Raw genomic sequence first — 24,180 nt, 5'->3', positions numbered from 1 at the left:
ATCCTTGTCCTGATGCCTTGCCTTTCCCTTCTTTTCTTTCTTCTCAATTTCCTACTTCTTTTCTTTCTTCTTATTCTCACTTTCTCTCTCCTCCCTTCTCCCTTCTCTCCTTTTTTCTTATTCTCACTTTTCATCTCCTCCCTTCTTTCTGTCCCATGATTCTTAGCACCTCAGCAAGCTGATGCCATATAAAAAGAGTGTCTGTTGAGCTTCCCATTCTTCTGTTAATGGCAGAAAGGGGGGGGGGAGGTCCTGGCACCACTGGAAGACAAAATTTGCCAGGCTTCTGACAACATCTTTCTTTGCGTTTCTTCTCTAGCTTTCTTTATGCCCCTTCCTGACATCCAGACCTTCTTGTGGGTAAAGGGTATGAGGCGGGCAGCTGAAAGGGTTTAGCGGATGCTGGCCTGAAGAAATGGGGAAACTGCACATAAAGCATGGGGGTAAGTTTTTCCTTGTCATCTATTATTTCAGGGGTGGGTGGGTGCATGTGCTTGCGGGTGGGCACACACGTTTAAAACGAACAGACTACTTGCTGTAAATGTTTGGGTCTTTCTACTTTTCTTGGCTGGTTTTCTGGGTTCTGCCAGCAGGCAACGCAGCTAAACAAATCTGGGGGTTGGGGTAGGAGGGAGGGAGAGGGTGGCATAGAATTACTATACAGTAGTTTGGATGAAGGTTGGCAGGAGAGCCGTGAAACAGAGTGAGAGAAAGAGAGAGATAATAAAGCTGGCACAAGTTGGAGGTCTGCCAAGGATGCTTGGCAGCAGAGCCATGGAAGGGTGGGGTAGGATGGACATGGCTGTCTATGTTTGGGAAGAGAAATGGCGAAATGCAGAAAGGTAGGAGAGGGGTGGCGAAATTGCACACTACTAAATGAGACATTGGTTTTGTGCCTATATGCTATAGTGTGTGTGTGTGTTTAACAACAACAAACCATTCCTTCTTCAATTTTTCTTGCATTGTGGATATAGGTTGGTCTGTTTGTTAATTATTATTTTTTTATTCGGTGGAAAAAGGAGTTGCATTGGAGACTACAGCAGTTTGAACACTGATTGAATTGAATCAGGGCCAAGGAAATTATGTTGCCTGCTTGTCTTCTTTGGGAAAGGGGGAGCAAGTGTGTGCTAGAGACAGAGAGAGACTGGGAGGAATTGGGTGGGAGCTGCCAAGCTGCCTAGCCACCTTGGCAGTGAAATGCTGAGCAGATCCAAGTGGGGCCTTGTCTCTCCAGATTTCTCTTGGGTATCTGTCCTTGCTTCCTTGGCACACTAGGTGAATTTGGCTTACTCACATTTGGCCTCTAAATTGACAGTTTTTGGGGACCACTGCGAGTAGAGCAGAACAGGTAAGACAAGGACCAAAACATCCATTCTTGATCCCCATTATCTCTTCTTTTTTGGATGCCACACAGCAAAACATTTGTAATCCAATCGGGAATGGGATTTGGGTTGAGTATGGTGTGATATGGGAGTCTGGAAGAAAAGTAGGTTGGACATGATTTCAACTTCTTTTGTTCTGTCCTTCAGAGGATATTGTTCTCTTATTCTGCTGAGTTTTGAATTTAGACATGTGTGTAAGTGCTCTTGAGGCTCTTGAATTCATTGACATTTGGGTTTGCTAGAGATGTCCACTTTATTTTGCATCTTCTTTATTGGCCCATATACTCTCAAGATTCGGCTGAACCCCAAATTTGGTAGCATCTTTGCAAGCTTTGAATTCCCAGCAAATGTATTGCACATTGGATGGTTGGGTGGGTGTGGTCCCAAAGGCCAGAATGAAAGCTGAGAAGTAACTGTCCCTCTCCAACAGAGGGCAGTTTGTATTCTGGGACTCTGGTGAAGGCAGACTTGCAAAAAGAGAAGAACAAGGAACAGAGCCTTGCCTTTAAGGGCTGGCAGCAGCTTGCTGTGACACTGAATTTATTAATCTAGTGGCCAACTTGCTTGGATTTCTCTGTCTGTGTGTAGATGCATGTGAGAAAAAGATCCTAGGATTCAAAAGAATTGCTTTGACATGATCATCTCATCATCTGAACAGGAATTTGGACATTGCCAGACAGTATCTTGTCTTACCTCATGTAAACATCATCCCTACTTTATTGTTAATTTAATGCCTTCTTTCTTTCTTTCTTTCTTTCTTTCTTTCTTTCTTTCTTTCTTTCTTTCTCTGAATGCATTTGTTGTTGTTGTGTGCCTTCAAGTCCTTCTTGACTCATGGCATCCCTAAGGTACATTTTTCTTGATAGGATTTGTTCAGAAACATTTTGCCTTTTAGGCTGAGAGAATGTCACTTGGAAAAGGCCACCCGGTGAGTTTCCATGGCCAAGCAGGGATTCAAAGCCTTGCCTCCAGAGTCATAGGACATCTTCATACCAGCCTCGTGTCTCATGGCAATCACATCATGAAAGGAAACATGAGCATAACACACTGAACTGAAAATGATTTAAATTAGTTTAATTTATTTTATGTTATTGTTTTGCCATAAGTACAAGACATTCATGCATATGTACTTTTCCATATGAAAACCACACAGCATCCTATCTCTAAGCAGCCATAGTTAGCAGGTCACATTTCTAGAGCATGCATACTAAACAGCTTACATATCTCCCAATTTCTTTCTCCTCTTCTCATTCCCCCCCCTCGTTGTCCTCAACTTACCTCTGTTGTAATCTGAGCTCAAGGTACTAAAGTAGTTTGCACATATGTAACTCAGCCAGAGGAAGAGGAGATGAAGAGGCAGAATCTTACCCTTCTCAGTAGGCTCAGGCAAAAGCAAACTGCTGAGGCCTCAGCTAGCTTAAGCATTTTTCACACTAACAACTTCTGCTATTTTGACTGCACTCTGATGTAGCTGGTCCACATGCATCCTGCGTGTCACCTGTGAAATGTTGGAAGGTATGTAAACATAGTTGCATAGATATTGTGCATATTGGCATATGTATTATCAAACATAGTCTTTCTCTCTACTTAGATATTTAAGAGATGAAGCTGCATCTCTTAATTATTAGTTTTTGGGCACTGGATCAGTAGGATCAGAAGTAACTGAAATACTAAAAGAAGAAACTGACAATTTCTATGACAATGAAATGGGTGGTATCACAAACATCCTTGCATAGACATAAATGCACACTGAGATAAAAGTTATTTTGTTAAAGGATAGATTCTGGGTTTATCATTCTTCAGATTTCAGCCTTCTTCTCCGGACTTCTGGCAGATTAGCTATGAGACTTATGTTTCTTAACAGTGGTGGTAATATATGTTTCTAAATTTGCATTAGATCTAAGGCAATCTACAATGCATAATCTGAAATTTTGTGTACTTCCATTGGCAAAATTAGAGAAAATTATGTCTGACTTGCTATTATGCTCTGGATTGAAGACCTCTTGTCTCAGCCTGTCTAATGAAAGAAAGCAAGAGCAGGCTGGAGCATGCAAAGCTTAAGCAGAGTCTCAAACTTGAAAGCTCCTTTTTGCTGCTGCATGTCCTAAACTCCTTGCTCCAGCCAGTCAGTCTGTCACAAAACGATGCCCGTCTAAGCAACAGAAATGATGCTTTGTGCTCCAAGTTTCCCAAATTGGCACTAGTCATTGCCACTACTAGTGAAAGATATGACTAAGGGAGTGAGCAAAAGGAGCTTTCAAGTTTGAGACCCTGCTTAAGCTTTGCGTGCTCCATAGGTCACACCACAAACACAAAGGCAGCGCTGAGAGGTGCATGATTTGAAAAAAAATTGATAGAAGATTCAATTCATTGATTTTGCAACTACTTGCAATCAGAGAGGCAAGTAGTTGCAAAACCAATTATATATATATATATATATATATATATATATATATATATATATTTCCCAAGCCGGGCTGCCTGGGCTACCGCTTAAGTCACTGATGACGCACAGATGATTGACATGCATTTTGAAGCAGTGTAAACTAGTGGGGACAACAATCATGCCAAAAAAGAAATAATTACAAGGGGATAATGAAAAGATCCACTGATGCAATTCAGATCTGTCATTCCCACTTGTAGAACACACTTTGGAATCGATTCTTTTCAAAAGAACCACTAGGAAACTAGTATCTGGAAAAAAATTTGCATTTGCCTCGCTTTATCGTGACAGAAATCAATCAAAGTAGGATCGGAACCAGTTTCAAATGGGAACAATGGTCATATAACCCGATCAGTGATTCACTTTAAGTCATAGTGGGAATGGGCTCTGAAAAGCAGTTTCATGAAACCCTCATTCCCACCATGGTCCTAAAGGCCACTGGTCCCCCTTGTCTTTCTTGCTCACCTATGCTTTAATTGACTCCCCCTTTCCCTTCACTATCACCCTGGATCTTTCCACCACCCTCGAGGGTGGGGAACGTACTGCCCACTTTGGAAATCACTGCATTAAATAGACACTATATTTCTGGTTGCAGCTCTGATCTAATGTGTGTCTTCATGGCTTCAATCACACCCCTCTTGCTGTTTTCCTGTCTGAAGTCTCCTTTTTCAGTACATCTTCCCACTGACTCATCTCCCATAGAAACTCCCATTGGCTTGATGATCTCCTCTAAAGTTCCAGGAGATGCATGCCTTAAGTGGCTAGTTAGAAATGTGTTATTTGAACTCCAGAAGATCTGGAAATAAAAATCCCTCCCTCTCTTTCCTTTAGCCTTCCATCTGTCAACAAAAAAAACATGTACCCACTATTCCAGGGAGGAACACAGATGGCAGTATTTGGTGCATTATTTGTTCTTGCCTTTTAGCCAGATTGGAATATAATTTCCTTTCCTACTGGGTTGCAGTACTGCCTGTCTGGGATTTAGCTGAGGAAATAGACAGAAGTCTATGAAAGCTCATGCTGCCAATTTCTTTATTTCAGTTAGTCTCAAAGGTGCTAAAAGATCTCTCTACATATAAATTCATTCACACCACTGATGGACAGAAGATTACTTCCAATAGACTTACACTGGTGTATTGAAGGGGTCATAGACTAACCTCAGTGTTGTTGTTGTTGTTGTTGTCTATTGCATCCAAAACAACAAATAATTCCATGACTGAGTTAGCTGGAAGCTGCTCTGCATCACTCTTCCAAAATATTAATATAGTGGGCCCTTGGTACTCCTGACTCCCCATGGATACCCAAATTAGTGGATACTCAAGTCCCATTAAGTATAATGGCATAGTGAAATGGTGTCCCTTATATAAAATGGCAAAAACAAGTTTTGCTTTTGGGATTTATATTATTTTTGAGTATTGTCAAGCCCTGGATGGTTGAATCAATGGATAAACAATCCCTGGATACAGTGGACTTACTTTTGTTCCACCTCTTTGGCTGGGCCTAGGGAGGGCTTTGCAGCCTCCTTGATTGCTAACTAGAGACTTCTCACTAGAATCTATACCAGCTACAGCAGGAGAGTGTGAGAGAGTACATCAGTTAATGGGATGCATCACTGCCTTTTATTAAAAACAATGTAGCAAGAGGGTGCCCTCCTTTTTTCCAGCTTGCTGCTAATGTATTTGCCTCAGAGGCTCCAGCAAATTACCACACAACAACATATTGGAAGAAAGGCCACAACTTTATTAGCAAGCAATTGGTAAGGGTTGGCACAAAGCATGAGGTCAGGAGCTGCAGAATCAAACAACCCGATGTTGTCTGATTATCCAAAACCTGGCACCCACCAGGCGCATGGGATGACCTAGGGGCTAAGGAAAACAACATTGACTGCAAACCATGTCATGCGTTCACATATTCACTAAGCCCCTAGTCACCAGGAGGCGCTCCCACGTATGGCCCTCGCAATGGCCATACGCCTGCCCTATTCGCCCCCGGGTACCTTGTGACTCCCAAACCAGAGCTCCCTATCCCTGGTACCACACCGTGCAGATCCTGGCCTATGCTGCCGCCCAAAGTTGTGACTAAAAATCCACAAGATAGCAGTGGGTGGGCGGGGGAAGTTTCCCGATCTTCCTCCCTTCCTCCCTTGGCTCTGCACCGTGCAGAGCCAAGCGCCAACTGAGGGACAGGGCCAACAACGCGGCCTTATATAGGCCTAAGCCCCGCCCCTCCAATGTGTGGAACGGAGCTCCTCCTCCAAGGCAGCCCAGCCAATGGGCTGCCCTGGAGGACCGGGAGCTCCAACCACAGAGCCCAGCTCCCAGAGCGTCGCGGGGCGGAAGGGCCACCCCTTCCACCCCGCGCACCAATAGGGAGCCGGGGCAAGCCCCAGAGCACTCTGGGGCTTGTAGTTCTTTGCCGCCCCATCGGCAAAACAGCCTGCCCGGCGAACGGGCGACCGTTTTTTATTGACGCAGTTAATCCTCCATCTTCAACTTGCATCCATCAGAAATCAGAACAGACAGTTTTGCAGATTATCTGGGAGGAAAAAAATGAGAGTGGTTGCAGGAGATTATTTGTCTGCAAAAATATTATCCACGTCTGTTGTCTGCATTCTGGGTATATATACCATATAGCTGAGGGAAAAGAGAATCGCTGATCCCCACTCCCACAAATGCACAAGCACACATACTTTCCTCTCTGTAAATACTAATCTGAATAGATCCAATAAAGACTTAATATTAGTGTGCCTGCCTGATTTCTGGGCTTTTCAGGTAAATTTATTGTGTATGGGTTTGGGAGTTTGGGATATACATTCACCACGTTCTGGCCTGGTTGTCAGTCTGGATTTTTAAAAATCCAGATTGTTTATTTATTTGAAATAATGCCTTCTCAAGTCTGTTTACAAAATAACAAACACAAAGCTGTTTTTAGTTGCATATTTTATTTAAACAAGCATATATACCATATAAAATTGCATTATATATACCGTACGTATAAAAATTCTCTAAGATGTCTAATTACTAGTCCAAGGCAAAGTTGTTTAGGATATACGGTCCTTCAGATAACTTGATCTCAGGCAGTTTAGGTCTGAGAACATGCAGCTCCTGTACTTACATAATCACATACTTGGGGCCACTCAATTCACAAAAAGCAAGTTTTTCCTGAGATTCTCAAGGTAAATAGTCATGCAACCCTCTCACATGGTTATTTTCTTGTGTGAGAGAGTGCAGTGTTGTAGATAGAGCAGAGGTGTGAAACTCTGGCTATGAGGACACATTGAACAACAGAGCTGGAACACCACCACCACCACCCCAAATCTGGGGCTGGAAGGCCTGGGAATAAGCTAAGAAAGCCAGTATGATCCTAGGCTTCATCAATAGAAATGTTGTGTCTAGATCAAGGGAAGTAATAGTACCACTCTATTCTGCTTTGGTCACACCTCACCTGAAATATTGCATCCCATTCTGGGTACCACAATTCAAGAAGGATGTGGACAAGCTAACACAGTCCACAGGAGGGCAACCAAAACACTGAAAGGTCTGGATACCATGCTCTTGGATATCATGGTCTGGATACCATGTGAAGAAGATGGCAAACTGCTAACAGGGAATAGAGAAAAGGCAAAACTACTCAGCTCTTTCTTTGCCTTGCTCTTCCTGTATTGCCTCTTTACAGGGGTGTCGGTAGGGTATATGGACCACAACAGGTGACACCAAGGGGTGGCAACACTGCCACTGCCACCTGTGGGCATCACGGTTCAAGAAGGATGTTGACAAGCTAGACCATGTCCAGAGGAGGGTGACCAAAACAGTGAAAAGTCTGAAAATCATGCCCTATAAGGAGCAACTTAGAGAACTGAGTCTGTTTAGCCCAGGGAAGAGAAGACTAAGAGGTGACATGATAGCCATGATTAAATATTTGAAGGGATATCATATTGAGGATTGAGCAAGCTTATTTTCAGCTGTTCCAGAGACTACAACCCAGAGCAATGGATTCAAGTTATAGGAAAAGAGATTCCACCAAAACATTAGGAAGAACCTCCTGATACTAAGAGGTCCTTGACAGTGGAATATGTTGCCTTGGAGTTTGGTAGAGTCTCTTTCTTTGGTGGTTTTTGAACAGAGGCTGGATGGCCATCTGTCAGGGGTGCCTTGACTGTGTGTTCCTTCATGGCAGGGGGTTGGACTGGATGGCCCTTGGGGTCTCTTCCAACTCTACGATTCTAAGAATAAAACATGCTTTGCCCCTATACTGTGCCAATTATAAGAGACCTCGTAGCGTTGTTTGGTGGCTGGGAGATGATGGGGCATCATTTTGCCTTTTGCATAATCTGGGTCCCTAACCTGTAGCTCACTTAGCGTGTAAGTAAATCTTGCACAGGACACTCATATACAGTTGTTCCTTTGTATTCCCCGGGGATCAGTTCTGGACCCCCTTGCCCTGATAAGAAAAAATGCAGGACCTCAATTCCTATTGTTACTAATGGCATTGCAACATGCACGCAGCCCCATTAAGAACAACAGGACTTTCCATCTGTGGAAACGCAAATCTGCTGATGACAAACTCACAGATAATGAGAGCCCGTTATACCTTTCTTTTCTTAATGGCAAACACATTAGGAGCCTGTCTTTTCTATACATGTGCCAATGCCTGTACAGTTTTTATCCAGCCAATGGAACGCAATCGCTACCCTTAGTTATCTAACAGGTATTTGCTCTTATAGCTGGTTTTGCCGTACATCCTTCCCCAAAGACTTTTTCCTTCCCTCTCACTGGTTCACTGGTTGGCTGCTAACAAAAAGCAAGATACTTCCCTTGCCCACCCCCACCACATCTCTTGCACTGGGCTGAAATACAGCTGAGATGCATCTTATTATAATCTCGATTTCAGCTTAATCCTTTCCATTCTGGCCTGAGAGGCACTACCTAAGCATTTACCAAAAGACTGGCACTCTTGGAAACTCTGAAAATTACTTTTGAAAACAATTAGTTAGTTACTATTATCAGCCTGAGGGTCCCCTAAAATAGTTGGTGTGATGGTTTTTTGGTTGGTTTTTTTTGGGTGTGTTCTTCAGGCTATGACGCTGTGTTGTAGAAGAGTTTATTCTTGACGTTTATGGTTGCTTTCTTCTGCACAATGGCTTTAGCACCACTGCCCTTGTCTCTGAAAGATCCTCTGCCATTACCACCATACACACACACACACACACACACACACACACACACACACACAGAGTAGAGAGAGAGAGAGACTGCTGCTGCTGCCTATAGCTGTTTGGCACATTTAGTCTGGCTCCTCAGCAAAAGCCTGTCTGACAAGGAAGACTCTCCCAGCAACACTGGTACTGTCAACATAAACCCCTTGCCTCACAGGAGCACACAATCCCACCACCGGGGAATACAGTCTACTGTGTACAAATCAGTTGTGACAAAATTGTGCCAAGATAAATTCATTTGATTTGGGCATATATTGAGAGGCATAAGAAGTAGGAGTTGCTGCTGATCCCCAAGGTTCCTCCCCATCCAGGCCTGCTTCTTTTGCCTCTGAGTACTGGTTCACCTGCCCTCTCCAAGGAAAGAAAGACTGACAGCCTCTGCCTGTGCTATCCCTTTGTGCTGCACAGATCAAACTTCTGGGATAGAGAAGGAAAATAAATGGTAGGGGTTACAATGGCAAGGAATGAAGTTTGCTCAGGTAGAGCTCCCACAAAATCCCCCCCCCCCCGAATTGGATCCAGTTCTTTTAGCACTCCAGAACCGTAAGGGGAACGTTGCCACCAGACCCCCTTAAGATTGGAAGTCTCAGATAGCTGTTGATGATCCCTATTAAATGCTTAAGGATGTTTTCATTAATACTTTGCTTAGGACAGTGTTGGGCAACTTGTGGGCCTCCAAAAACAGTTGAATTGCAACTCTTATCAGTTCTAGCCAGCATATCCAATGGTAATGGATGATAGGAGATGCAGACTGACCATCTCTAGAGGCCTGTGTATTATTCATCCCTGGTTTAAGACATGTTCAGGAAAGCTTTTAAGCCTCCAGATATTTTGCACATCTACTCCCAGAAGATTTAGCCACCATGGCCATTGGTCAAAAATCATGGGAGCTGTAGACCAAAACATGCTTGTGGGGGAAGCTTCTCTACGCCTGGCTTAAAGTAAGTTTTATTTCACAGGTTCTTGGTCATGCGCCTGTTCGTTGTACCCTGCTTTCCTGCCAGCTGATCTCTAACCTTCCACTTGAGGAGGCCTTCAGTTAAGCAGAGGTCTGCAGTTTCTTTGTGGCACAGCAGAGGGCACAAATACACAGCCATGTGAGTTGGCACGCTTCATCAACCTAAAAAGCCAGGCCTATTTTTAGTTTGCAGGCACAGCTGTAAATTTCTCTGCAACAGGGAAGTTTGCACTCCTCCATCACAATGGCATCACTAGAGGGTATGGTGATGTATGGACCACCCTAGGGTGTGTGTGTGACACCACTGCCCCCCAAACACCTCCCAACCCGCTATGGCATTTGCCTGTAGACGTTATCACACGGGAGGAATGTCTCTCAATTTCGAAAGAAAAGAAAGTAGGGCCAATTTGGAAATGAACACAAGTATGTGGATGGCTATCATACCACAGAACAACACAGCGCCCATCCCAAAGCCAATGTAGTGCAAATGCAAAAGAAATTATCATATGAGTATTGTACCCTTCATAGTCTAATTTTGAATTAGCATCCCTGCACATGCGCAGTGAGGGCAGAATTGGATTGTGACCTTTTTACACTTCCAGCGGGGCTTGCCTCTGGCTCCCATGGTTTTGCCTTGTTTCACGTTATTTGTTCATTCATTACCCTTTATTTCACGTTATTTCGGCAATTCACATTATTTGTTCATTCATTACCCCATATTTCATGTCATTTAGGCAATTCACCAATTCAAAACCAGTCCAAAGCAACCTTGTACTTGGTCTGAGCATTGGACTATGACTCTAGAAAGCAGAGATCGAATCCCACTGGGTGACCTGTTGCAAGTCACACTCTCTCAGCCCCCTCAGAAAAGGCAATGGCAAACCCCTTCTGAATCAACCTGCCAAGAAAACCCTGTGACAGGGTCGTGAGAGAGAAAGAGAGAGCCCAGGCCAATCCCTTCCATTCAGCTGGAAAGGATGAGTTTTCAAAGGGAAAGAGACAGAAAGGGCTGAGAGGAGGAGGGAGGGAGGCAGTATGTGTGTGTCTCTGTGGGGAGGAAGGGCTGCTTCATCCTCAAAACAGCTCCAGAAAGCTCCAAGAGGCTGAGAGAAAAGCCTCCCCGGAGGAGGTGAGGGAGAGAGGGAAAAATTGCAGCCAGCAGAGGAGCTTGGGAATTGTAGTGTGATTCGAAGGCAATCCAAGGGCAACCAAGACATGCTTTCCATACCTGCCAAATTTGAATTGAACTTTAGAATGGAACAGGATTTGTAAATTCTGTATTTCCCCGAATTTACACATCTCTCAGTTGACCCTAGATTGGGTTTGAATTGACCTAGCATTGACTTCAATTATGTGTGATAACCTCTTGTACAATAACGTGAATCCGCATGATTGCAACCAGGATCACACTGTATTGACCTTCCAATTTCCCTCATGTGATGATGACCTGTGTTCCTTTAAAATGGGAAGAGATGATCTGAGTGGGGCAAGGCTCAATGGGAGGAGAAAGGAGAGGCCCTGTTTTTTTTAAAAAAATATTCTTTCAAAATTTTCTTTGAAACATCACATTTTACCAAATTTTCACTTTAACAACATGAAACTATATACACGTAAATACATTTAGGCTATGTGTGTGACATGGTAATTGAAAGGTAAAGTTTTAATTTTGCTAGTTGTTTATGTCACAACAATTACTGTACTATTACATTCAGTGATATAGGGGGATTATGATTTACGAGTAATATTAGTACAAAAAACATGACTAAGGATTCTGTATGGTGTGCTATCGGAGGAGGTCAACAGGGTGTGTGTATGTGTGTGTGTGTCTGACAGCATGAGTTGCCACACCTGGTGATGTCAACCCTAGTGCTCCATCCCCATCTTGGCTTGTAGAGTGCCTTTTCCTGGATCATAGCAGAATTACCGTCTCAGACTGCAACTGGGAATCCCTCAGCCAGTAATGTTCCCAAGTGGAGGGGGGGGTGAATTATTGCATGCAAAACTGCACTGTGGCTTTTGTCTTGGTCTGTCTGGTGGCTGGATGGGAAGCTGCTTGGAAATCCCTGAGCTGAGCTGAGAGATGATCTTTTCATTCTCATGCTGATTCTCCAAACAATATTTGAACAGAACATGGTGCATTGTCATTTCAACAAGCTCTGGCAAAAGAGATGGGTAAGACTCTGGCTGTATCTGCATTGCATAAATAATGCCTTTCGGCACCACTTTAACTGCCATGGCTCAATACTATGGAATTGTGGGATTTGTAGTTTGTCGTAGCCCCAGAGTTCTCTCCCAGAGAAGGCTAAATGTCTCACAAAACTACAGCTCCCAAAATTCCACAGCACTGAGACATGTCAGTTAAAGTGGTTTCAGACTGGATTATTTCTGCAGTGCGGATGCAGCCTCTGAAGCCAGGGCTATCATTCAGATCCTTATGCTAAGAAATAACTTCTTATACACAGATTTTTAATACATGGATTCAAGCATCCACAGTTTGAAAATCTTCTAAAAAAGTATAAATTTCAAATATCAAACCTTGATTTTCCATTTTTTATAAGGGACACCATTTTGCTGTCATTATATTTAATGGGACTTGAGCATCCACGGATTTTGTTATCCATGAGGGATCTTGGAACCAAACCCCAGCGTATAACAAGGGTCCACTGTATTTCTACAGGCTGAGTTTGCAAACCTGCCTCTGCTTTCTGGGCTCCTTCTCTCTCTTTTAAAATAGCTTCTGATGCCTTTGGAGCACAAGGTAGGAAAAAGGAGGACATGGGATGCTCTGTTGGGCTTAAAAAGAGATCTGCGGCAAATAAGAGGGTGATGGAAACCCTGTTGTGTATATGTATGTGTGCATTATTTGAATAACTTGGAGATGGGGGTTGAGGTGGAAGGCCTGCTTGAAACCCACCTCACGTCAGTGCTGAGTGACAGAAGGAGGAGGATCAGAGGCCTGGGGAAGGCTGAGCTTTTTTGTAATGAAGCATTTTAATGAGGAGATTAACATTCTCTGCATGTCACTTGGCAGGGGCAATCTTCAGAGGATGTAATTGTGTGTTTGTGTTTTAATAAGTAACATGTGTCTGTGTAGATGGCATATTACAGGGAAAGGAGCATACATGGGAGGGACAGAACTGGTCTTGGGCTAACAGATCCCATATGAAATTCTCTGTTGCATCTTATATTCTACATACATGGTGGGACAGGTCCTCAGAGACATCTGGTGGGTAGGTGTGAGTGTGCACATGCACACACATTTGTGTGCTTGCTTCTCTGAAATATAGTGTGCTTGCATCTCTGAAATATATATCTGAGATGCTTGCTTTTCTGAAATACAGTGGAAAGTAGCTCTCCCCCTCAGCAGTCTTTTTATCTCCCAGCCCTGTGTGTTTTTGTACTGTATATTGGGAACAGGAGGGAAGAATACCTGCTCCTCATACAGAAAAATGACATGGTCTAATCCTTCAAGCACTAGCATACAGCCCTTGACAAAAACAGCTGCACATATTTTGGAAAAAATGAAGGGTTTAAATGAGTCAGGAACTGCCATAAATCCAGAAGGACCTACCTTGCTGCTACTGTTCAAAGCAAGAGAATGACCAAAGAAATAGTGGGATTGCTGCTCAGCAAGGATGCTACAATGATAACAAAACACAACAAAAAGACAGAACCACTCAACGCCTAATTTGCTTCACTTTTTTCCAAACCAAAGAACTGAGTGCTTCCATGAATCAGCAGAGACCTTGGCAAGGGATACAGATTGTAAATCAACCTTCATAAATATTTAGTCAGGAGTCACCTAGTAAAGGTGTTCAATTCTGCCAGGCCAGACAAACTCTATCCCAGATTTCTTGCAACGGAAAGAAATTGCCGACATAGGGATGGAAGAGATGGGCCAAATAAAGTGGTTTCCAGCTACTTTGAAGGCAGGGCATTTAGATGATGCACATGTCCAAAGTGGGCACAGGGACGTAGCCAAGGGGGGAGGGGTCTGTGGGGTCCAGACACCCCTTCCGTTAGATACAATGAATGGTGCCTGCTGCTGCTCTGCCGTGCCCAAGCCCCATTATAATGGTGGCACTTAGTATGGACCCCCCCTTCCCAAAATCCTGGCTACATCCCTGGTGGGTGGAAACTGGACTGTAGCTGCCCCCCAGGGCTAAAAACCAGAGCAAGCAGGACCTGGGAGAGTCTGAAGAATTTATCACATGGGGAAAACTGAATGGTTAACCAAAGGTTAATCTGGGGTCATCCAAGGTATTTCACATAATTTTACAAAAGATTTTCAAACAATGTTGCACACAAACGGAGGACAATCCAAAACAATCGTTAGACATCCCAGGAATAGCTGAATTTGGAAAAAGATCGAATTTATAAATCCTTTTCCACCGCAAATTCGCAGTCAATTCACATTTGCATTAGTATGAAATGCATCTCCAGTTTGGCCATAGGATTAATGTCAGCCATGGGATCCTATCTTCTCTGCTCATGCGCAAACACGCTAATCTGAAATCAAGAAGCTGATGGGTACGTACCCCTGTGATGAGTTCATTTGCATTCACACTGCTTTCTCTTTTGGATGGATGCTGTGTTCGTCTGTGCATGTGATAAGCTACTATGTAATTTCTTGCATTTTCTGATTGCCCCCACCCTTTTCTTCTTCTTTTGGGATGTTGATATATTCCTCCGTGTGAAAAAGTTCTGACTCAAAGCAGAAGATATGTGCACCTGCATCTAACACCCTGATATGAGTGTGGGGCTGTGGCAAAGCAAAGAAATGAAAGTGCAACAACTCTAGTGGATCTAATTACAATATACATGAACCAGACAATCCAAAAGAGGGGACATGGGGTGAGGGGGGCATGTAGGGGAGCTCCATGATTGTGCTTTGCCAATGAATTGCTTTCAAACTGATGCAAGGATGCTCTGTACAGGCGGAACATTGCATGTGGCCAATCCAAGGTGTGACCATCCAATGGGATGGCATCTGGGTAGACATGAGACATACTTCCAGGTCACTAGTGGTGTGTTCATGTATGGTGGGGAGGCAACAAAAAAATTACCCAGCTTGATACTGCACTATGCAACCCACCTTAGAAGTGGGCTGTGTGGGCAGCGGGGTTTCGACCTGTTTTGAGAAAAAGCAACTTTTTTCTGCCTTTCTGCTCCAGCCCATAATCTCTGAACCACTTGTTATCATTTTCTGAAACATATTGTTTTTCATTAAACACACATTTTAATACTGTAAAACAACATACATGGGTAAATAGAAACAAAACTCTTTAACTACTAAACAAAACAAAACTACCACAGACCAAAAACCACATAAACAAGGGAACTATATATGTCAGGGGTTCCCAACCTGGGGGGCGCCAGGCTGGGAATCCCCCCGCCTCCCCCTCCCCTTTTCTCCGTGGGTGCCAGCGCTAGCGCAGGCACCACGTGGGGAAAAGGGGAGGGGGCGGGGCTCCCTCCTCTTTCCCTTCTCCCTGCGAGTTCTGGCCCTGGCACAGGCACTCACAAGGAGAAGGGGATGGGGAAGAGCCACCTCCTCCTCCTCTTTCCCTCCCTTCCCACGGCTGCCGGCCACCGGGGGGAGGGAGGGAAAGGGGGCGGGGTCACCTCCTCCTCCTCCCCTCCCTTCCCGTGGCTGGCAGACAGCCACAGGGAGGAAGGGACGGTTGGGGCTGCCTCCTCTTTTTCTCCCCGTGGCTGCCAGGCAACCACGGGGAGAAGGGGACAGGACTGCAAGCCCCAGAGGCCTTTGCGGCCAGAAGTCCTGCCCCTTCTCCCCTGGTGGCCTCCCTAATTGGTTGGGAGGCTGGGAAGGGGCGGGACTTCCTGCCGCAAAGCCTACTGGGGCTTGTAGGTGGCTGGAAGTCCCGCCCCTTCCTGGCCTCCCAACCTATCAAGGGGGCCACGGGCGGTACTTTCCTCCCCAATGAGGGTCGCGGCCCAACTTCCAACTTGCCAGCTAGTGCTTTAAATTATAAATTTCTGCATCCTCTGCTTTGAAATATATAACAAATTTATTATACCAGTATCTGCTAATAAACATCACTTTTACTTATTATTGCTATCTACTATTCTTCAAATCCTGAATAATGATTACTTACATTACCTTCTTTTATCTTCTATTACTACATTTCATCTGTTTATCAAATTCTGCTCCTTTGATATCATTTTAATAAATCACATAACATAAATCGAATCCTGAGGAATCATATCAGTTATTCAAGGCATTGTTTTGAGTTAGTTATTTGTACTTTGCATACATTCTCTCATAAAATTCTCAACATTGTAAAAAATAAACAAAATTTCCCCTTGGAGTGTACACCAAGAACCAGATATTTTATCACATTCCTCTTGAATATCGCATCTCTCTCATCACGTTCTTCATGGGTAGGTGTCTTGTCTTCATCCAGAATTGTTTTTAATTTTCTTTGGAAGATATTTAGAATATCTTCTGACCCTTTTCTTAATTTTTGACTCAAGAGCTCAGATCATAATCCTCTTCTCTATCCATCTGTAAATGCTCATCCTGTCTTTTCATTCTCTTCCTGTCTTCTTCTTCTTTCAGTTCTGTATCATCCAGTTTTGTAAGTATCTGAGCAACTCTGATAGCCATTAGGGCTGAAGGGCAGGGTATAAATACCATAAATAAATAAATAATAAACTTTTCTTTATATCTGTTAATCCTTCTTCCAAGCTTTCTTGGAAGTTATTCCTCTTGAAGTTCTTCTTGAAGTTATTCCTCAAATCAGTATAAATCTGACTTAAATCAGCTCTTAATTGTTCTCTCTGCTGTCCTAGTTCCTCCAGATCCAGAATCAGCTGATTTAAGTCTCCTGTCTCCAGAGATGTCATTTTTTATATTGGTCAATTTGGAAAAAAGTCTCTCTTTTTTTATTGCAGTTTTTCTTCATGACCACTAGATGTTGCAAGCCTCTTTCAATTCTCCCCTGGATACTCTCAGGGGCCATTCAGACTACTTTTTACCCTGGCTCAGAATCTGGATTAACCACGGGAAGTTCATATTGGCCCCGATCCTTTCACAAGTGAAAATGAGGCTTTCATACCCATTCAGGGGCAAATGCCCCTTGGCGCGAGTCTTTTGAAAGCTGGATAAAAACTGTATCTTTTGGGGCAAAAACCCAGGTTCCGTCAATATGGACTTGTTCCCGATCATGATCAGGTCAAGCTCAAGGGGGGATTTAGGTCAGAGGGCAGGCAGTGGGAGGATCATGCCTCCTCTCTTGCCAGTCACTTTGCAAGCAGCTTTCCCCCTTTTTTCTGATTCTATTTTTGACAGATTATGCGAATAATGGATACATATATGGATACAATGTGAGTGTGGATATATATCTGGATACAGTGTGAATGCTTTGTGCTACATTTGTGGGAGGGAAAGCAGAGGATGCAAATAGGAGAGAAGGAGGGATTGAGTATAGGTTGCTTTTCTCTCTGCATCTGCAGTGAGGGAAGGAGGGACTGTGTGAGGGGGGAAAGAAGGAGGGAGAGAAAGAGGGGAGGAGGGGAGGGAGGGATATGCAGACAGACAAATAGGCAGGCAGAAGTCTTTGCATTGCAATGCACCCTGCCTCCTTTCCAGCCCCCAAGTTGCACCTTTATGGGGTGGATTCAGTCACACACACACACACACACACACACACACAGACAGATGAAGTGAAGGGGAGAGAAGGAGAGAGAGAGAAAAAGAGAGGGAAGGTGGGACAAGGGAGAGAAGAGGAAAGGAGGGAAAGAGAGAGAGGGAAGGAGAACACAGAGAGAGAGAAGGAAGGGAGGGATAAGCAGCGAGAAAGAGAGGGAAGGAGGAGGGCAAAACAGAGGGAAAAGAAAGAAGGAAGGGAAGGAGGGGACCAGGGCAGAGAGGGAGAGGGAGAGGGAGAGGAGACTCATGGTCTGGTGGCATGGGTCTGGCTGCTTCTGTCGGGATCCTCTGGTGTTATGTCTGGCGAGGCTCCTGTGCCATCAGCATGCAGGAGGCAGGGATGCCCAGGACCCTCTCCTCCTTCTCTCCAGGAGGGAACCCCCAAAAGCTCCTCCGTTTGGAGCATCACACAAAAGCAAGCAAACAAAATCCAACTCCCAGAATTTCATAGCAAAGAGCCAGACAAAGAGTTAAAGCAGCACACAACACATACACATACACACACAAGTTGACAGATTATGCGAGCACAGAATATGCGAACTAGTTGACAAAATATGTGAACGCTACCACCAGTTTTTTTTTAAAAAGGAGGGGGAAAAGCCCCCATTCTGTTGGCCAATGGTAGCAGGAGACATCACCTCTGACAAAAGCGGAAGTGAATTTAATTGACAAGAAAGGAGGCTCTATTTTTAACCGGTGCTGTGAATGTGAACTTCGGAGTGGCAAATTGCCCTGATCAAGGTAAAAGATAGTGGGCACTCATTTCCGGAGAGATTCAAGAAGGGGAGGATCCGAATCTGTCCAGTTCCATCCAGGGCAAATGCGTGAGTGGGAATGGAGTCTCAGTTTCTTTACACTTCAAACCAGATTTAGTTTCCCCCTTTCTTTTCCTTTTTTGTTAATGGATGGTGACACAAAGTTTAGTCTACAAGGCAGGTAATTAACATTCTTTCCCACAGTTTGCATCCAAAATTTCACACCTTCAGGGCTCTCGATTTCATGTTATTTTTGAAGTTTTACGTAAGTTATATGGACATGCTTTAAATTCAAAACAAAGTCTCAGCATTTCAATTTCAATTTGTTTAAAATAACTTTTAAAACACTGTTCCCCCCCCCTCAGACTTTATAGTCCAATTATGTTTTACTCATTGTTTTACTCTGCTCATGTAGAAGGAAGCTAGTTCTCACGACTCCTTGGCAAGCTTCTTTAGCAGTTTTGCTAAGATCCTGAAAGATCTGATCAAGAGGGCTTTAAACTAAACTGGAGATATTAGTCCAAATGCTATATAGAGAACAAGGCAAATAGCACAAGAACCGAACAGTGGAAGGAAAAAAACTTTTAAAAGGCAGGTGGGGGAATAGCCCACGGTCTTAGATGTCTCTATACCAGGGGTCGGCAACGTATGGCCCATGGGCCGGATACGGCCGCAGAGACCGTGGGACCAGCCCCAGCCTGGCCCTGCCACCGATTGCTGTCCCCCAGGGGCCGCCGGCGATCGCGCCGATTGGCGCGATCACTGGCGGCCTCCTTCTCCTCCCCGCCCTGTGGGGAGGCCTCGGCCTTCCCACAGGGCGGGGAGAGGTTCTGGGGCCACCGGCGAACGTCGCCCTCCCAGGCCTCCCCTGCCTCCTCTGCCTCCTCCGCCCCGCCCCCAGGCCAGCGCGGGGCATGGAGGAGGGAGAGGAGGAGGAGGAGGAGGGGGAACAGGAGGAGGAGGAAGAAGAGGAGGAGGAGGTGAGTGGCCAGAGGCCTCTGGCTACAAGGTTTTTTTTATTTTTATTTTTGGTGCTTTTAATGCTAACAAGTCTCCCTTGTTTTGACAATGATAGTGTGGTGGTGATGATGATGATGATGATGATGATGATGATGATGATGATATGAGTCAGCTTCAGAGGCATGCAGGCACTGTTTCAGAAGCCGAGAGAGTGTGACTTTCCAAAGTGCCTTTTCTGTGTGATTTTGGTTCTTTAATATTGTTATCAGCAAGCCTCTGAGGCATGGCCAATGTAAATTGCTGTGATTTTTACAAACTCATGCGCAGTGAAGAAAAATCAAAGTCCCTTGACCAAGTACACACTTCTGAGAAGTATAGTTGGTGCAAGAAACCTGAAACAGCAAATCCACTTCTTGTGAAACCACCTGGACATGTTCAATATATGCATAGCCATGTTAAACCATGTTCAGTGTGAAACCCAAAAAGTTTGGTTCTGCAATAAGCCTCTGATTAAATATGCAAGAGATTGCCATGTTAAGTAAAGCCATGTGAAATGCCCAAATGTGCTTAGTGTGTGTTTTGGAATTGTGTGTGTGTGTATGGGGTGGGTGTGTTTGGCCAGAAAGGGAAGTCCATTTCTGCCATCTGTGCCCTCATGCCTTCAAGATACAAGGGCTGGGAGGTGTGGTTGTTGTTGTGTGCCTTCAAGTCGTTTTCCTGACATTATGAAACAATCCTTTGCAAAGTTTTTTCAGAGGTGGTGGTGGTTTGCCATTGCCTTCCCTTGAGGCTGAGAGAGTGTGACTTGCCCCCCCCCAGGCAAAGTTTGGGTTTGTTGCTGTGTGTGCCTTCCAAGTTGTTATGGCTTCTGTGGGGTTTTTCTGGGCGGTTTTCTTCAGAGGGGGTGGGGATACCATTGCCATCCTCTGAGGCTGAGAGAGTGTGATATGCCCAAGGCAAAAAAAAAAAAAAAAAGGAAAGAAGGAAAGAAGTAGTAGTTAATTTTTCAAACCCTTTCCTTCCTAATAAAGTCTTGTGTGCAGAAGAGGCGGGAGGGGGTTTGCTTTTGCAGAACTGCAAGGCTGCAGAAAAGAGAAAAGAAAAAAAGAGAGAGGTTTCATAATGAATGGTTTGGTTTTTACTTCAAAATATGATGTGTGCAGTGTATGTAGGAATTGTTTTTTATATTTTATTTATTTATTTATTTTAAAAAAATAATTATTTATTTTTTGGCTTCGGCCCCCCAGTTGTCTGAGGGACAGCAACCTGGCCCCCGGCTCAAAAAGGTTGCCTACCCCTGCTCTATACTAATGCACAGAGCATGGGAAATAAACAAGATGAACTTGAACTCTTAGCACAGCAAAGCAAATATGATATAATAAGCATCACTGAAACCTGGTGGAATGAGTTTCGTGATTTGAATACAGTAATAGGAGGGGTATAACCTATTTCAGAGAACTACACCAAACAGGAAGGGAGGTGGAGTAGTATTATACATTAAGGATGTGTATACCTGTGAAGAGAACCATGACTTAAATCCTGGAAGTCAAGTTAAGAGATGTGGTTTGGGGGTGGGGCATAAGTCTACTACAGATATAGTGCATTTCATTATAGAATTGAAAGCTGAACCAAAACTCACAAAATGAATTTCAATAGGGAGAAAATGTAGGATACTACACTTGGGCAGTAAAAATGAAATGTACAGATATAGGAAAAGTGGCATCTGGCTTTATAGCAGTACATGCAAAAGTGATCTAGAAGTCTTAGTGGATCACAGGCTGAACATGAGTCAGTAATGTGATGAGGCAGCTAAGAAAGCCAATGCAATTCTAGGCTGCATCAGTGTCTAGATCAAGGGAAGCAATAGTACCACTCTATTTTGCTTTGGTCAGACCTCATCTGGAATATTGTGTCCAGTTCTAGGCGGAACAATTCAAGAAGGAGTGTGTCCAAGAAGGGTGACCAAAATGGTGAATTATCTAGGAACCATGACCTTGGTAGGGCCAGTGCATGGAAAAGGTGGCAAAATGCTAAGAGAGAACAGAGAAAAGGCAGAACTACTTAACACCTTCTTTGCCTCAATCATCCCATACTACCTCTTCACCTGTCCTGAGATTATGGGAATGCTATGGATTTCATTTATCTGGATTCCAGCAAAGCATTATCTAAAGCCCCACCATTATATTTTGATTAGCAAGCTGATTGAATATAATATAGTTGTAAATATGTCATATGTATCTATAATTGGTTGGAAAACTATACTTAAAGGATTGTCATCAGTGGCTGCACTCCAAACTGGAAAAAAGGTCTCGAATGAAGTACTTCATGGCTCTGTCCCAGGCCCATTACTCTCCAATATTTTTATTAATGACTTAGATGACAGGATGAAAGGGATTCTTATTAAGTTAGCAGAATATTCTGAGATGGCCCACGAGCTAATCAATAAATATTGATTGATGTAGTGAAGTTTGCAGAATACTCAAAACTGGGATGAGTGGCTAACACGCTGGAAGATGCTAACAGAATTCAAAAGAACCTTGATAAATTAGAAATTGGGTGGAAATTAGACAAAAAATTCTTCCTGACCCCATCACCGTGTACGGATGTGAGAGCTGGATAGTGAAGGACGCAGACAGAAAGAAAATCAACTCATCTGAAATGTGGTGCTGTAGAAAAATACTTAGGATACCATAGACAGCCAAGAAGACAAACAAATGGGTTCCTGAACAAATCAGAGCAACAAAGATTATCAAGCTGAGACTATCGTACTTTGGCCACATCATGAGAAGGCACAGATCACTAAAAAAACTAGAGGGTAGAAGAAAGAAAGAAAGAAAGAAAGAAAGAAAGAAAGAAAGAAAGACTGCAAACCAGATGGATAGACTCGATCAGGGGGACTATGGGCAAGGGCTTGCAGGATCTGGGCAGGGCAGTGGAGGTTAGGGATTCTGGGAGATGTCTCATCCACAGGTTCACCATGAGTTGATAATTGATTTAAGGGCAGCTAAAACAACAATAAATGCCAGCTAGAGAATTTTGGGAGTTATAGTCCCAAAATAACTTTCCCAGCTGTGAGAATAGGGCACTGGCTTTATTAGACCCTAATGCTAAGTGGCAATGTAAATCTGAATACCAGTTGTTGAGGAGCAACAGCAGGGGAGATTTAGTGAATTCATATTCTACTTATGGGCTTCCAGAAGGCAGCTGGTTGGTGCCTGTGGAAAATGGGATGGTAGCAAAGGCAGAGTTTCATCTGACTCAGCAGGGTTTCTCTTCTGTTCTGTCTGGAATGTGTTCTTGCTAGTTTTCATTAAGGATGGATAAATCTACCCACTAATTCTCACTTTTTAAAACTAACTGCAAGACTGTTTCAGCCTGTTTTCACATTACTGTATTTTGTGAATTCAGCAACAGCCAAAAAAGGAAGGATGAAGCTCACATAAAAATCTGTATAATTTTCTACATTGAATTCACCTTTTTCTTATAATGTACAGCATTCTGGAATGCTCTTTCCCTCGTATGTACAGATTGGATAAGGAGTCCCTCCCCCCAATGTAATGTGTACACTTTTTGATTGTACACTACATTGTACAATTCTAAAAAGTGTGGGGTTCGGTGCAGAAGTACATTGCAATTTGTGCATCAGCTTGGGAGGTTCATATAAAAATTCAGACTGAACAAATTTCTAGTCTCTACCTCTGCCTTCTTTGGGGGCAGGCAAAGATATTTCACTTTTCTTTTGGTAGCTAAGCATATTCTAGAAGATTTCAGATGCTATCCTGTTTTGTTGTTGCTGATGCCTGTCTTGTTTCTTTAGTTCTTATTGAGTTTACATCATTGCTATTTGAGGCTCACACTCAAATACAGGGTGCCGCCATTTTGATGGCCTCATCACGTGCGAGGGGCAAGTCGCGTCTGGAAGCGTCACCCCTCGCACGTAATGACAGTGCCCTGTAGGGCCCATCTGTACAGCGCCAAAGAAACTTTGATTTTGCCATTATATACAAGGGACACCATTTTATTATCTACTATATTTAATAGGATATGAACATCCACGGATTTTGGTATCCACAAGGGATCCTGGAACTGAACCCCAGTGGATAGCAAGAGCCTATGGTATAGCAAATCTTTTTGGAAATGTGAGCTGAAAAATTTAATTAATTAAAGCAGCCCCAGAACTCCAGCTTTGACACATTTGATCAGGGTTTGTTGGGGACATGCGTGTGCACATGCATAAATTTTAAGGAGGCCATCTTCCCATTGCCCTTGGCAATGGTGTAGAACCTGACCCTTAACAAAGACAGGCAGGGTGAATATAGATAATTACTTCTTCAAGGGCATACATGTGCTATGGGATGGAGGAAAGGGGGATCGGAGGGGGAGATGTGTTAGTTTCCCTGGCAACTTTCCATCAGAGCAATTGGCAACTAGGGACCAAAGGTCATTGGCAGAGACAGGTGCAGAATCTCCCCCTCGCCCATTTTGAAATGATTCATTGCTCTAAGCAGTTGGTTTGCCCCCAGGTTCCATCACTGGGACAATTAATGGCAACCCAGCTTACAATCAGCCCATGCTGGATGGACATTGGTGCAGGTCTCAGGGGGACGGTAGAACATTGCAAGGATGTGCTAGCCAAAGAAGGTAGAAAAGAGCTCTCTTGACAAGGGTGGCCGATTTGTTTTTGCAGGCTATCAAATAGATGATTTAGAACAACCTGTCTTTCCCCAGGGTGCCTTTTCCAATCATCATCATCATCATCATCATCATCATCATCATCATCATCATCATCATC

The 24,180-nt window shown here is 43.8% G+C and overlaps 2 long non-coding RNA genes across 2 annotated transcripts in view; one reads left to right on the top strand and one right to left on the bottom strand.

Moving 5' to 3' along the window:
- Positions 1-24,180, top strand: part of LOC121915222 — a 63,923-nt gene that overhangs the window by 8,444 nt on the left and 31,299 nt on the right. Inside the window, exon 2 of the long non-coding RNA XR_006100671.1 lies at positions 320-443. This is a non-coding gene — a long non-coding RNA (uncharacterized LOC121915222). The remainder of the gene's footprint in view (positions 1-319; positions 444-24,180) is intronic.
- Positions 1-24,180, bottom strand: part of LOC121915225 — a 58,314-nt gene that overhangs the window by 3,417 nt on the left and 30,717 nt on the right. The window contains exon 2 of the long non-coding RNA XR_006100674.1: positions 2,751-2,880. This is a non-coding gene — a long non-coding RNA (uncharacterized LOC121915225). The remainder of the gene's footprint in view (positions 1-2,750; positions 2,881-24,180) is intronic.

This window comes from Sceloporus undulatus, chromosome 9 (assembly GCF_019175285.1).
Source record: "Sceloporus undulatus isolate JIND9_A2432 ecotype Alabama chromosome 9, SceUnd_v1.1, whole genome shotgun sequence".
In the NCBI taxonomy this organism is placed as follows: Eukaryota; Metazoa; Chordata; class Lepidosauria; order Squamata; family Phrynosomatidae; genus Sceloporus; species Sceloporus undulatus.
The sequence above is the reverse complement of the archived record's forward strand: the minus strand, read 5'-3'. Positions and strand labels throughout refer to the sequence as shown.